The sequence below is a fragment of the Chiloscyllium plagiosum genome, unplaced genomic scaffold, assembly GCF_037043375.1.
Source record: "Chiloscyllium plagiosum isolate Xiang-an unplaced genomic scaffold, Cpla_swu_hap1 HiC_scaffold_7, whole genome shotgun sequence".
Classification (NCBI taxonomy): domain Eukaryota; kingdom Metazoa; phylum Chordata; class Chondrichthyes; order Orectolobiformes; family Hemiscylliidae; genus Chiloscyllium; species Chiloscyllium plagiosum.
In genome coordinates this window covers 103,117,884-103,131,078 of record NW_028270145.1, presented here as the reverse complement: position 1 = coordinate 103,131,078, position 13,195 = coordinate 103,117,884, and the positions used below count along the sequence as shown (strand labels likewise).

General features: G+C 42.5%; 1 protein-coding gene across 3 annotated transcripts in view; it reads right to left on the bottom strand.

Annotated features, from left to right (window-relative positions):
- The window catches only part of LOC122551780 (contactin-associated protein-like 5), a 1,290,980-nt gene that overhangs the window by 158,580 nt on the left and 1,119,205 nt on the right, over positions 1–13,195 (bottom strand). The window lies entirely within an intron of this gene.

The following is a 13,195-nucleotide window of genomic DNA, read 5'->3' as shown; positions in this document are numbered from 1 at the left end:
ACTCTTAATTCCAGATACTTATCAAATTCAAATTCCACCATCTGTCATGGTGGGATTTGAAACCAGGTCTCCAGAACATTATCTAGGTCTCTGGATTAACAGTCCAGCAATAATACCACTAGGCCATCACCTTCCCAGGAGGTACTGTGTTTTCTTTCTGGATTGAGAGTGTGGTGCTGGAAAAACACAGCAGGTTAGGCAGCATCTGAGGAATAGGAGAATCAATGTTTCGGGCCTAAGCCCTTCATCAGGAATGCTTCACTGCAATTTTATCCACCCTCATGTGATAATCCACCTGGTAATGGCATTGACCTCAAATACAGCTTTTCCTTCATCATAGGCCAAAGTGAGGACTTCAGGCTGGAGATTAGAGTTCCTTCACAATGTCAAAGCAGAGCAATTTATTAGGCTGCAACTCACAGCAATGACCTTTGCCAAGAGGCTATTTGTCAAAATAGGACGCATGGCTTCTGAGGAAGGGTCATTTGACCCAAAACGTTAACTCTGATTTCTCTCCACAAATGCTGCCCGACCTGCTGAGCTTTTCCAGCAATCTCTGTTTTTTTGCACTTGAGTCTCATTGGTTGGCATGACTACAGAGGCCACAACTGAGTCTGTACCTCTTCTCATCCCATGTCTGCACACAGTAGCATAACTTTTCAGTGAGATTAGGTTAGGGTTCAGGTGTCTCAGGAGCCAGCAGTGGTGTATAAAATGTCCAACTGTATGAAACTATGCCTTTGTTATCCAGATCCTGAGCTCTGGAATTGATTTTACAAATCTCTTCAGCAGTAATCCTTTGTTATCTCCTTTAAAAATTGGCTGAAAGTCTATCTGTTTGACTAACCTCTTTGTCACCTGTCTCAAAGTCTCCCACTTGATTCTATGTCCATTTTAATCTGTTACTCTTCTGTGAATAACCTTTCTAGCCTGAAGAAACTGTATAATCCAAGTTAGTGGAAATAAGGACTGCGGAAGCTGGAAGTCAGAGTTGATAAAATGTGGACCTGGAAAGGCACAGCAGGTCAGGCAGCATCAGGTCCTGATGAAGGGTCCCAACTTGAAACGTTGACTTCCCTGCTCCTCCGAGGCTGCATAATCTGCTATGCCTTTCCAGCTCCACATTTTATCAAACTTAACCCAAGTGGGAGTTGCTGATGAAAATGAGCCCTGGATGGCTTTCTTTTGATCCATAGCCCAGTGGTACTGAGACTAATCTTAATTTAACAGCTGCTCTCCTGGACTTAAAATGGAGACCTTTGTTGCCTGTAAGGTTTAGGACCGCACTCAGAGTACAATTAACATTCACACCTCTGGTTTGTTGACCATAGAAAACCAAAATGCAACTATGCTTTCTGGGCAGATCATTATGATCTCAGCTCAGGTTAACTGCTTTTAGAATCACGCTCAACATTCTGTCATCATGTGAAACATACAACCAAAATTAACCACACTTTGGCATGTAAGTAACAATCAGTTACATGCCTCTGATAGATCGGGATTAAATAAATGAGACAATAATGGAACAATTCCAGTTGCATATTTTTAGTACAGGGTGCTGAAGTTTTATTGAGCTATCGGGATTATGAGTTGCATGTACTGTAAATAATTTATTGATGCCTCAATTTGATTTGAAACCTGCTTAGCCTTCCCTGCTCCACAACAGGACAGATCGACAGTGCTGATGCTGTGTAAACAGATTGTTAACACATCTCCCTGGTTACACAAAATGTAGAACAAACTTTGCTTCTTTTTTTTTCGACTGGATTCATCCTGCGTGCAAACAGCTGACTAAACTGAACAAGTGAATGATCATTTAAAATGAATTACATGGCTAATGTACAATCATTGTATTACAGACACTGGCCGACAGGCTAATAAAAGTTATACCCAAAGCCCACTAGCCACCTGAATATAGTCATAGAGCCATTGAGATGTACAGCATGGAAACAGACCCTTCGGTCCAACTTGTCCATGCCAATAGACAATAGACAATTGGTGCAGGAGTAGGCCATTCTGCCCTTCGAGCCTGCACCACCATTCATTATGATCATGGCTGATCATCCTCAATCAGTATTCGGGCATAAGCCCTTCTTCAGGCTTATGCCCGAAACGTCGATTCTCCTGTTCCCTGGATGCTGCCTGACCTGCTGCGCTTTTCCAGCAACACATTTCCAGCTCTGATCTCCAGCATCTGCAGACCTCACTTTCTCCATCCTCAATCAGTAGGATTGCTGACCAGATATCCCAACCCAATCTAGTCCCATCTGCCATATCTGGCCCATATCCCTCTATACCATTCCTATTCATATACCCATTCAAATGCCTCTTAAATGTTGCAATTGTACCAGCCTCCACCACTTCCTCTGGCAGCTCATTCCATACATATACCACCCTTTGTGTGAAAAAGTTGCCTCTCAAGTCTCTTTTATATCTTTTCCCTCTCACCCAAAACCTATGCCCTCTAGTTCTGGACTCCCCTACCCCGAGAAGAGAATTTGTCTATTTACCCTATCCATGCCCCTCATGATTTTGTAAACCTCTATAAGGTCACCCCTCAGCCTCTGATGCTCCAGGGGAAACAGCCTTAGCCTATTCAACCTCTCCCTATAGCTCAAATCCTCCAACCCTGGCAACATCCTTGTAAAACATTTCTGAACCATTTCAAATTTCACAACATCTTTCCAATAAGAAGAAGACCAGAATTGCATGCAATATTCCAACAGTGGCCTAACCAATGACCTGTACAGCCACAACATGACCTCCCAACTCCTGTACTCAATACTCTGACCAATAAAGGAAAGCATACCAAACGCCTTCCTCACTATCCTACCTACCTGTGACTCTACATTCAAGGGGCTATGAACCTGCACTCCAAGGTCTCTTTGTTCATCAACATTCCCGAGGACCTTACCATTCAGTGTATAAGTCCTGTTAAGATTTGCTTTCCCAAAATACAGCACCTTGCATTTATCTAAATTAAACTCCATCTGCCACTTCTCAGCCCATTGGCTCATCTGGGAGAAAGTGAGGACTGCAGATGCTGGAGATCAGAGCTGAAAATGTGTTGCTGGAAAAGTGCAGCAGGTCAGGCAGTATCCTGAGGCAGTTACAGGAGAATCGACGTTTCGGGCATGAGCCGTTCTTCAGGAATTGGCTCCACTGGCTCATCTGATCAAGATCCCATTGTAATCTGAGGTAACCTTCTTCGCTGTCCACTACACCTCCAATTTTGGTGTCATCTGCAAACTTACTCTTATGCTTATACCTCTTATGCTCACATCCAAATCGTTTATATAAATGATGAAAAGTTGTGGACCCAGCACCAATCCTTGTGGCACTCCACTGTTCACAGGCCTCCAGTCTGAAAAACAATCCTACACCACCACCCTCTGTCTTCTACCTTTGAGCCAGTTCTGTATCCAAATGGCGAGTTGTCCCTGTATCCCATGAAATCTAACCTTGCTCACCAGACTCCCATGGGGAACCATGTTGAACGCCTTACTGAAGTCCATCTACCGCTCTGCCCTCATCAATCCTCTTTGTTACTCCTTCAAAAAACTCAATCAAGTTTGTGAGATATGATTTCCTACACATAAAGCCATGTTAACTATTCCTAATCAGCCCTTGCCTTTCCAAATACATGCACATCCTGTCCCTCAGGATTCCCTCCAACAACTTACCCACCACCGAGGTCAGGCTCACTGGTCTATAATTCCCTGGCTTGTCCTTACCACCTTTCTTGAACAGTGGCACCACATTAGCCAATCTCCAGTCTTCCGACACCTCACCTGTGACTATCGGTGATACAAATATCTCAGTAAGAGGCCCCACAATCACTTCCCTAGCTTCTCACAGAGGTCTAGGGCACACCTGATCAGGTCCTGGGGATTTATCCACTTTTATGCGCTTCAAGACATCCAGCACTTCCTCCTCTGTAATATGGACATTTTTCAAGATGTCACCATCTATTTCCCTACATTCTATATCTTCCGTGTCCTTTTCCACAGTAAATAAATTGCAAAAGTTTTACATTTTTTCTGTGAAATTTATTCTTTTTTTTTAAATCCAAGCAGAAATTCATTTGAATGCACTAAGTATGGAATACTGAAACAGAAACAGAAATTGCTGTAAAAGCTCAGCAGGTCTGCCAGGAACTGTGGAGAGAAATCAGAGTTTACCTTTTGGGTCCGATGACCTTCTTCAGAACTGCTGGAGTATGGAATGCAATTGTTTCCAGCATATGACCTCAGTGCCATCATTTGCCAAGTTCATAACCTGTTGCTCAGCCAGTGCAAATCCCAAGGCTGGGACTTGCCTCCTTGAAAGCTAAAAATAACCCTCCAGGATCTCGTTTCACAATGAAGACTTTAAAAAGTTTCTCCAACTACTATCCCACCAGCCTCCACATTTGAAGGATCATTCTCCACCATTTCAGAAACTCCAGCAGAACGCCACCACCAAACACATCTTCCCCTCACTCCCCTTGTCTGCATTTCACAGGAACTGTTTCCACTCGAATACTCTAGTCATTCCTCGACCACCAACACCATCTCCCTCTTTGCCCAATACCTTCCCACATAACCCCAGAAGGTGCAACACCTGCCCCTTCCCCTCCTCCCTGCTCACCATCCAAGGGCCTAAACAGTCTTTCCAGGTGAAGCAGCATTTGACCTGTACCTGCTCCAACCTAGTCTATTTTGTTTGCTGCAACCAATGGGTGACCGCTTTGCAGAACACCTCCGGTCTGTGTGCAAACATGACCCCAACCTTGCTGTAGCCGGTCAATTTTAACACAGCGTCCTGCTGGCATGCCCACTTGTCTATCCTCGGCATGCTGCAGTGCTCCAATCAAATCACAGCACAAACTGGAAGAACTACATCTCAGACCAGGCATTTTACAACCTTCTGGACTTTATATTGAGTTCAACACTTTCAAATTGTGACCGCGCTCACATTCCTTCCTTGCCTTTTAGCTTCACTTGTATTCTTTGTCACCATCGTCTCTCCCTTCCCCCTACTCGAGTGGGACTGTCTGTCCTTTCCAATCTGGCAGTTAGAGACACCATTGTTCTGCCATTCTTACATTCCGATCACTTAATCCACAGTATCAGCATCCTCTCCCCCCCAGCACTCCACACTGCACCCCACTCAACTATAGCATAAATGCTGCCCTCTCTACGTTTCACTTCAGCTCTGATGAAGTCTGATCTAAACTCGAAATGTTAGCTTGCTCTCTCTCCATGAATGCTGCCTGACCCACTGTGATTTCCAGTATCCAGTAACCACAATTGTTCTCTATGAACAACAATGCTCTTCCTAATAAGCTCATGGTGTTAAAACCTTCCTCGGTTGGGCACCAATCAATATTGACTGGAATGAAAATAGATCTTATGAAACAATAGGGGTTGGTGAACTGAAGTTGTGGTGGAAGCAATTTAATGGAGCGAAGTTGAGGGGTGTATGTCCTGCATCCAACTGTGCTATTTTTGATTGGTGCAGTGTTCCAATCCTCAGCACTAACTATCAAACCCTTAACGGGAGGAAATCATGCAATCTGAAGAAAATGATCAAAGAGGAATTATTTAAGCACAAAATCAAGTCAGTTTAGATATATTAATCAAGGGAAAATGCATTTAATAGGCTCACAAGGCCATGTCAGTTGACTGCCAAATTGTGATTGAAGCAATATTCTACAGTAAGCACTCTAGAGAGTTATCTCTGGCATATCTGTATTACAGTCAGTGGGAGACAAATGCGGAAAAGCTTTAAGTATGCATTTGCTGTTTTTCACTGATGGGATTACAAAAGTTGAATTTTTTAGGTTTGATCTTGGATCTGACATGGTGCTTTCATGATCATATTCAAATGACTTAAATAAATTTACATAATCATTTCACATCTCAATCCCATTCAAACTTCCACCCAACAATGCTACGTAAACCAGGATGATGTGGACCTTGATTTAATAGAGGCCAAACTGATCTCAATCAGAGAAGCAATTGAGGTGCTGAAATTGCCCTGAAAAGCACTAGACTGGAGAAACCAGTTCCTATTTCAAATACCACCAGAGCAAGGTGGCAAAGGGTAATGTCAGCAGAGTAGCACCTTGCTGATGTTCTGGGAGCTAGATTCAAATTTCACCATTCTGAACACACGAGCATTGTTAATTGTCAAAACAAAAACCTACTTCGTTCACTTTTGTCATTTTGAGAAGGAAATTTTTCTCTTGTCCAATCTGGTCAATGCCATGATGCCAGAATCACAACAATAAAAGTCAAAGAGTTGGGAGTAAGGGGGGCATTTTCAGAATGGCAATTTGTAATTAGTGGAGTGCTGCAGTAGGATCTCAACTATTGACAAGACATAAGATATATTCAAGCGTGTGGTGCTGGAAAAGCACAACAGGTCAGGCAGCATCCGAGGAGCAGGAGAATCGACGTTTCAGGCAAAAGCCCTTCACATTCGGCCCATTGAGCCTGCTCTACCATTCTCAACCCTGTTTTCCTGGCCTTCTCCCCGTAACCCTTGACCTCTTGCTAATCAAGAACCAATCTGTCTCTGTCTTAAGCACACTCAATGATTTGGTTTCAGCAGCCTTCTACAGCAATGAGTTCCACAGAACAGAGATGACAGAGATGAGGAGAAACTTCTTCACCCAGAGAGTGGTGGCTGTGTGGAATGCTCTGCCCCAGAGGGCAGTGGAGGCCCAGTCTCTGGATTCATTTAAGAAAGACTTGGATAGAGCTCTCAAGGATTGTGGAATCAAGGGTTATGGAGATAAGGCAGGAACAGGATACTGATTAAGGATGATCAGCCATGATCATATTGAATGGTGGTGCAGGCTCGAAGGGCAGAATGGCCTACTCCTGCACCTATTGTCTATTGTCTAATCACCACCCTCTGGCTGAAGACATTTACAATATATATCAATAATTTGATTGAGCAAGATCAATGTACACTTCCAAGTTTGTGGAGGACACAACAATTGATAGGAAGGCAAGTGGTGAGGTTGTGGAAAGGTCTGTAGAGGAATACAAACAGATAAAGCAAATGGGCAAAAACCTGGCAGATGGAATATAATGGAGGCAAAAGTGACGTTATATACTTTGGCAGGAAGAATAGAAGAGCTGAATATTATTTAAATGGAAGGAGACTGCAGAAAGCTACAGAGCAGAAGGATTTGGGGTCCTTAGCAAAAAACTAGCATCCACATTTAGTGGGTAACAGGGAAGGCAAATGAAACGCTGGCCTTTGTTTCACAGGGAATGGAGGATAAAAATCAGGAGATTTTTGTTAAAACTATACAGAGCACTAACTAACCAGACCACAACTGGAATAGTATGAACAGTTTTGGGCCCCTTGTGTAAAGAAAATGACACTGGCTTTGGAAGTAGTGTAGAGAAGGTTCACTAATACCAGACACAGAAAGAATGAGGTTAACTGGGTTGCGTCTTTACTCACTGGAATTTAGAAATGTGAGATTGAGGGGGCGAGTTTATTGAAACACATAAGATCCTGAGGGGATTTGACAGGGTAGATACAGAAACCTTGGGACAGTGTAAGACCAGAGGGCATAATCTGAGAATAAGGAATTGTACATTTAAGACAGAATGTGGAGGAATTTCTCTGCTCAGATGTTGTGAATTGATGCTACTTTTTACCACAGAGGGCTGTTGAGTCTGGCTTATTAAGTCTATTCAAGGCAGAAGCTGATTTTCAATCAGTATGGGGATGAGGAGTTATTGGGAAAAAGGAAAGTGGATTTGAGGGTTATTGGATAGCCATGATTTCATTGAATGGTAGAGCTGACTCAATAGGCTGAATGGCTTACTACTGCTCTAATAGCTAATGGTCAACATGGTTGATACTTAACTGCATTCTGAAATGGCCTAGAGAGCCAATTGATTCAAGGATGTACAATAAATGTCAGTGTTTTCAGCAATGCCTACATTGAATACAAGAATAAAGAAAAATAAAAATAGAATGAGTGACTGGTTGGCTCAAGTAGTCAGTTCTCTCTGATCTCTGAGGAAGTGTTTGTGAGCTCAAAGTGCAATCCAGACATTTGAACAGATAATCCAATGCTCTGTGCTCAACATGTTGATGTTGTTTTTGCCTCCAGCAGCGTAATTTACCTGAGTCATCAGTGTTTATGTTATTCCCATAAGAAAGTAGTCATGGATCTCATGGTGTTGAAAAATCCAACAGACGGTAGTTAAGTAAAATGAAAAATACTGGAGAAACTCAGCAGGCTTGGCAAAATCTGAGAGAGAGTAACAGAATTAATGTTTCATGGTAGGAGTCATTTTCAGATGCTACCGGACCTGTTAAGTTTCTCTAGAATTTTCTCTTCATATTTCAAATTTCTGACGTGGAATATTTTGCTTTTATTTAAGATGCTTGTTATAACCAGCTATTACATACAAACATGACATTCACAAGTACATCAGTGTCCGGGCTAAAATTGAGCGAATAAGTGACACAGAGTAAAATGCTTCTTATAATTTGTCAATCTTTAAGTCATCTGAGTTAAGGTGCAGTATATGATCTTCATAGACTTCAGCCACATGCAGAGATGATCGTGGGTTCCTGTGGTTCAGTGGTAATGTCCTGGGATTACATCACATCTGCTCAAGAGGTATGTAATAACAGCTCTTAAGGATGAAGGGCTTATGCCCGGTACATCGATTCTCCTGCTTCTCTGATACTGCTTGACCTGCTATGCTTTTCCAGCACTACACTCTTGACTCTGATTAAAATAACTGCATGCAGACTGACATCTCATCACCAAGTCACACTTTATTCACATGTGCACAGTACATGGTACTGATACAGAACATGGTACACAGTACTATGTTCTGCCTAGCCAATTCAGAGCCAGTCCCTAGACTGAGGGGACCTTCTGACACTCTAGTTTATATCTGTCAGCCACGGCTCCCTGATTGGTCCAGGTTAACAGCCCTAATCAAGGATCTCATAAACAATGAGATCCATACGGCTCTGGTTTCAATCAGTACACTGACTGAGAATTATCACAGGCCACTGACAGTGTCCTCCACTGTTGGAAGTATTGCTTTTCTGGATGAAACTGAGGCCCCAGCTATTCTCTGAGATGGTGACAAAACAGCCAGGTCCAATATCGGAATAAGAATTTGGAAATTCATCCCCTGACACATGTACTTACTTAAATAAGGTTGTCTGGTTAACACGCAATACAATACTTTCCACTGTATCTTGGTATATGTGACAATAATAAATCAAATCATGTATCAGTTATCTTTCAAAATCAATGTGACTGGGAAGAAATCACTTTAATTGCTTATCTGCCTCTTTGTTTTTGGCAGCATGCTGTATCCAGATTGCTTGCTTTTATTAAGTTTCATTTCAAAACTGAAACATTACCCTGATGTGGTATTTCCTTGTAAAGGTGAGCCATCAGTACAAACAAAACAGAAATACTTAGCATTGCTGTACTCTGATATATTGCCTGTCAGATGGTGTCTCTTTCTCACCCCTATCCTATTCAAAATGTACATCAGGGAACTTTGAAAAGTTATTCAAGTAAGTAATCACGGAGCTTAAACCAGTAGTTTATTTTAAAGAAGGAAGGCTTTATCAGAAAGCAATTTCACACAACAGTTTTTATTATTGCTCTAAAACTTTGAACGCCTTATAAATACTTCTACAGGTTAATCAAACTTCATCAAATATCAATCAAATTGTTAAAAATATTTTCAATCTTAAACCAATTTATTTTGCCCAGAAGTGAAGCCTCTCTCAGCTTCCGATAGAATCATAGACTTTTATACTACAGTGCTACTGATCCTGTTTGTACCAGCTCCTGAAAAGGCTACAGGAGGCAATTTTGTTTCTGTAGTTATATAGTTTGACTATCTCCTTTGCAGATTCAACAAGATCGTTTCTGCCATGTCCAGAAAACAAATATCAAATTTAAGACCACAGCAAATTACCTAGAATCTGCTAATTAAAGACACACAGACTGTTGCTGACCCACAAATTGGCCAGAAAACTGTGGAAAGGAAGAGATACTCGAGGAACTGCAAACTGCCACAAATTGCTTGACAATTTGCATCACTCTGCTGTTAGCTTCACAAAAGTGGCATTTCACATTTAACCTCTCCGTTAGCTTCATCATGATGCTGAAGTTGCACATTAATTGTCCATTAAAGTCGTCACAGAAAGTTAATTGAGTAATTAACAGCTTAAGTACCCTTTTAACAAGATGATGATTATTAATGACTGTTCATTAAATTTGCTTGCCAGAAACTTAACAACTGAAAGTGGAGACTCTTGTTCCTTTTGTGAACTGTGAATTGTTGTTGAGATTATGAAAATATAAATTTTAAGAAGAAAATATCTTGGATATTTTTTTCTTCAAACACAATGCTTCTTTACCTGCCTTTATTCCTTTTCTGTACTCGATTTAGCAATGTTTTCATGTTTTCCTTTGTTCAATACAAAAGTAGCAATTAGACACCCAGATTGATGCATCAGTAATGTGGATTCTTTATTTGAAGAGCATTGGAGGGAGTTCAAAAAAGATTCAGTCTGTTAATTGCTGGAATGACGGGGTTATCTTGTGTAAAATAATTCCACCAGGATCCATCAAAGTTTAAAAGAAGGGAAATAACATAAAATATCCAAAGTGAACTTGGTGAGATAGATGCTGAGAGGCTATTCCCCCTTTTGGGAGAGATTAGATTTAGACATCAGAACGTAAGATGGAGCTTGCAAGAATTCCTTTCTCAGATGGTTCTCAGTCTGTGGAATTCTCTTCCCCAAAGGGCAGTGGAAGAAGGGTCACTGAATATTTCGAAGGCTGAACGAGATGGATGTTTGATTGATTAGAGAGTTAAAGGCAATGGGGGAAAGGAAGAAAAGTGGAATTGAGGCCAGTCGTGACCTTATCACATGGCGATGCAGGTTCAAGGGGTCAAATGGCCGAATTTCCACTTCTGATTTGTATGTAAAGTCACTATTGAAGACTATTGTAAAGATAAAGACTATTGTAATGGTGAGCCATCAGTACAAACAAAACAGAAATACTTAGCATTGCTGTACTCTGATATATTGCCTGTCTGATGGTGTCTCAAGTTTTGACTCAAATTTTTCTGCTGGTAGACTGTGACTAATACATTCCATCCTATTGAGGTGGATAATGACTGTAGTTTAAGATATGGACACTTCAAAGTTCATCCATGTCATTTCATAACACCTTAGTCCTTCTTCTAATTATTTCCAACTCGTAAATCTCATTGATTAATGCCATACCCTGTTGCCCTATTTAGTTGCCAAGGTCCCTAATGCTCTTGTTGCATTGTTATCAGGCTTCCGGCAAATGAGTGAGATACAAATTTAAAACCGAGGCATGCAACATCAACAGAGCATGCCACGAGATAATCCATTTCAGCAAAACCTACCCATTTTATTGCTAACTTGCCATGCTTCAGCTCAGATGTGAAACACGTTCCCTGCAAAGTCTGGAAGCTGTCCAGCCCTTCTGTGGAATCAATTCAGTGTTTGCTTTCTATTGACAGTATCAGGCAAAAACCATTAAAAGACATTCCACAAGAGCCTACACAATAAGAACCGCAATGCAGCACAAAATGTCTGCAATTTGAGAGAGGTCACTCAGCCCTTCCATCCATGAGATGGGTGCCGCTTTCTGGCTATGCAAGAGCATTTTGAATTCCTGAACCAATTTACTGAATATCTAAACTATATGGCAAAGACTAATGTCACCCCAGTCTTGCTACACCTTAGGACTGTTCTCACATTATAGAGAAGTGACTGATGATGGTTGTCATAGCATTTGCATGGTCTTGCTAATATGCCAAGGCTTGGGACATCCTTGCCTGCAGCGTATGAGGCAGACAATATTGGCTGAGTCACATAAAGATCTACCGTGTATGTTGCGGGTGGTGTCCCCATGTGTGATGGTAGTTTCCAATGCCTTGCAGAGGTTGCTGTGAGAGGGTTGTGTGGTGTAGTGATCAATATTATCCTGAAGTCTGGGTAGTTTGCTTCGAATGATGGTCTATTTAGGACTTGCTGGTAGTTTGAAGGTGAGAAGTGGAGGCATAGAGGTGGCCTTGGAGAGATGTTCAGCGCCATCGATGGCATGTTGAAGGCTGTGAAGAACATGGTGTAGTTTCTGTACTCCAGGGAAGTACTGGATGATGAAGAGCACTGTATTGGTCCTATCCTGTGTCTGCCTTCTGAGGAGGTTTTTCACTGTTGCCCACAGAACTGGGTCCAAGGCATTGTATATTGGCAAGACCATACAGGTGTTATGATAACAAATGAACAGACACCGTGTGACAGTCGCCAGACAAGAATGTTCCCTTTCAGTTGGGGAACACTTCAGTGGTAAGGAATTTCAGCCTCTGATCTTCGGGTAAGTGTCCTCCAAGGCAGACTTTGAGAAACACAACAACGCAGAATCATCAAGCAAAAACTGATAGCAAAATTCTCTCCCCATGAAGACGGCATCAACCATGATCTTGGGTTCATGTCGAGGTACATGTGATCCCACCACACTGTTCTGTTTGTGTAAAATCTTCCTCACTGTCCATCACATTGATACCTTGTTATGATCTCTCTATCTTAGTTAATTTGTTAAAAATCACACAACACCAGGTTATAGTCCAACAACTACTACAAACCGACCGACTCCCACAGCTACCTGGACTACACCTCCTCCCATCCTGCCCCCTGTAAAAACGCCATCCCATTCTCCCAATTCCTTCGACTCCGCCGCATCTGCTCCCAGGAGGACCAGTTCCAAAAACGCACAACCCAGATGGCCTCCTTCTTCAAGGACCGCAATTTCCCCCCCGACGTGGTCGACGATGCCCTCCACTGCATCTCTTCCACTTCCCGCTCCTCCGCCCTTGAACCCCGCCCCTCCAACTGCCACCAGGACAGAACCTCACTGGTCCTCACCTACCACCCCACCAATCTCAATGTACAGCGCATCATCCGCCGTCATTTCCGCTACCTGCAAACGGACCCCACCACCAAGGATATATTTCCCTCCCTTCCCCTATCAGCATTCCGTAAAGACCACTCCCTCCGTGACTTCCTCGTCAGATCCACACCCCCCACCAACCCAACCTCCACTCCCGGCACCTTCCCCTGCAACCGCAGGAGGTGCAAGACTTGCGCCCAC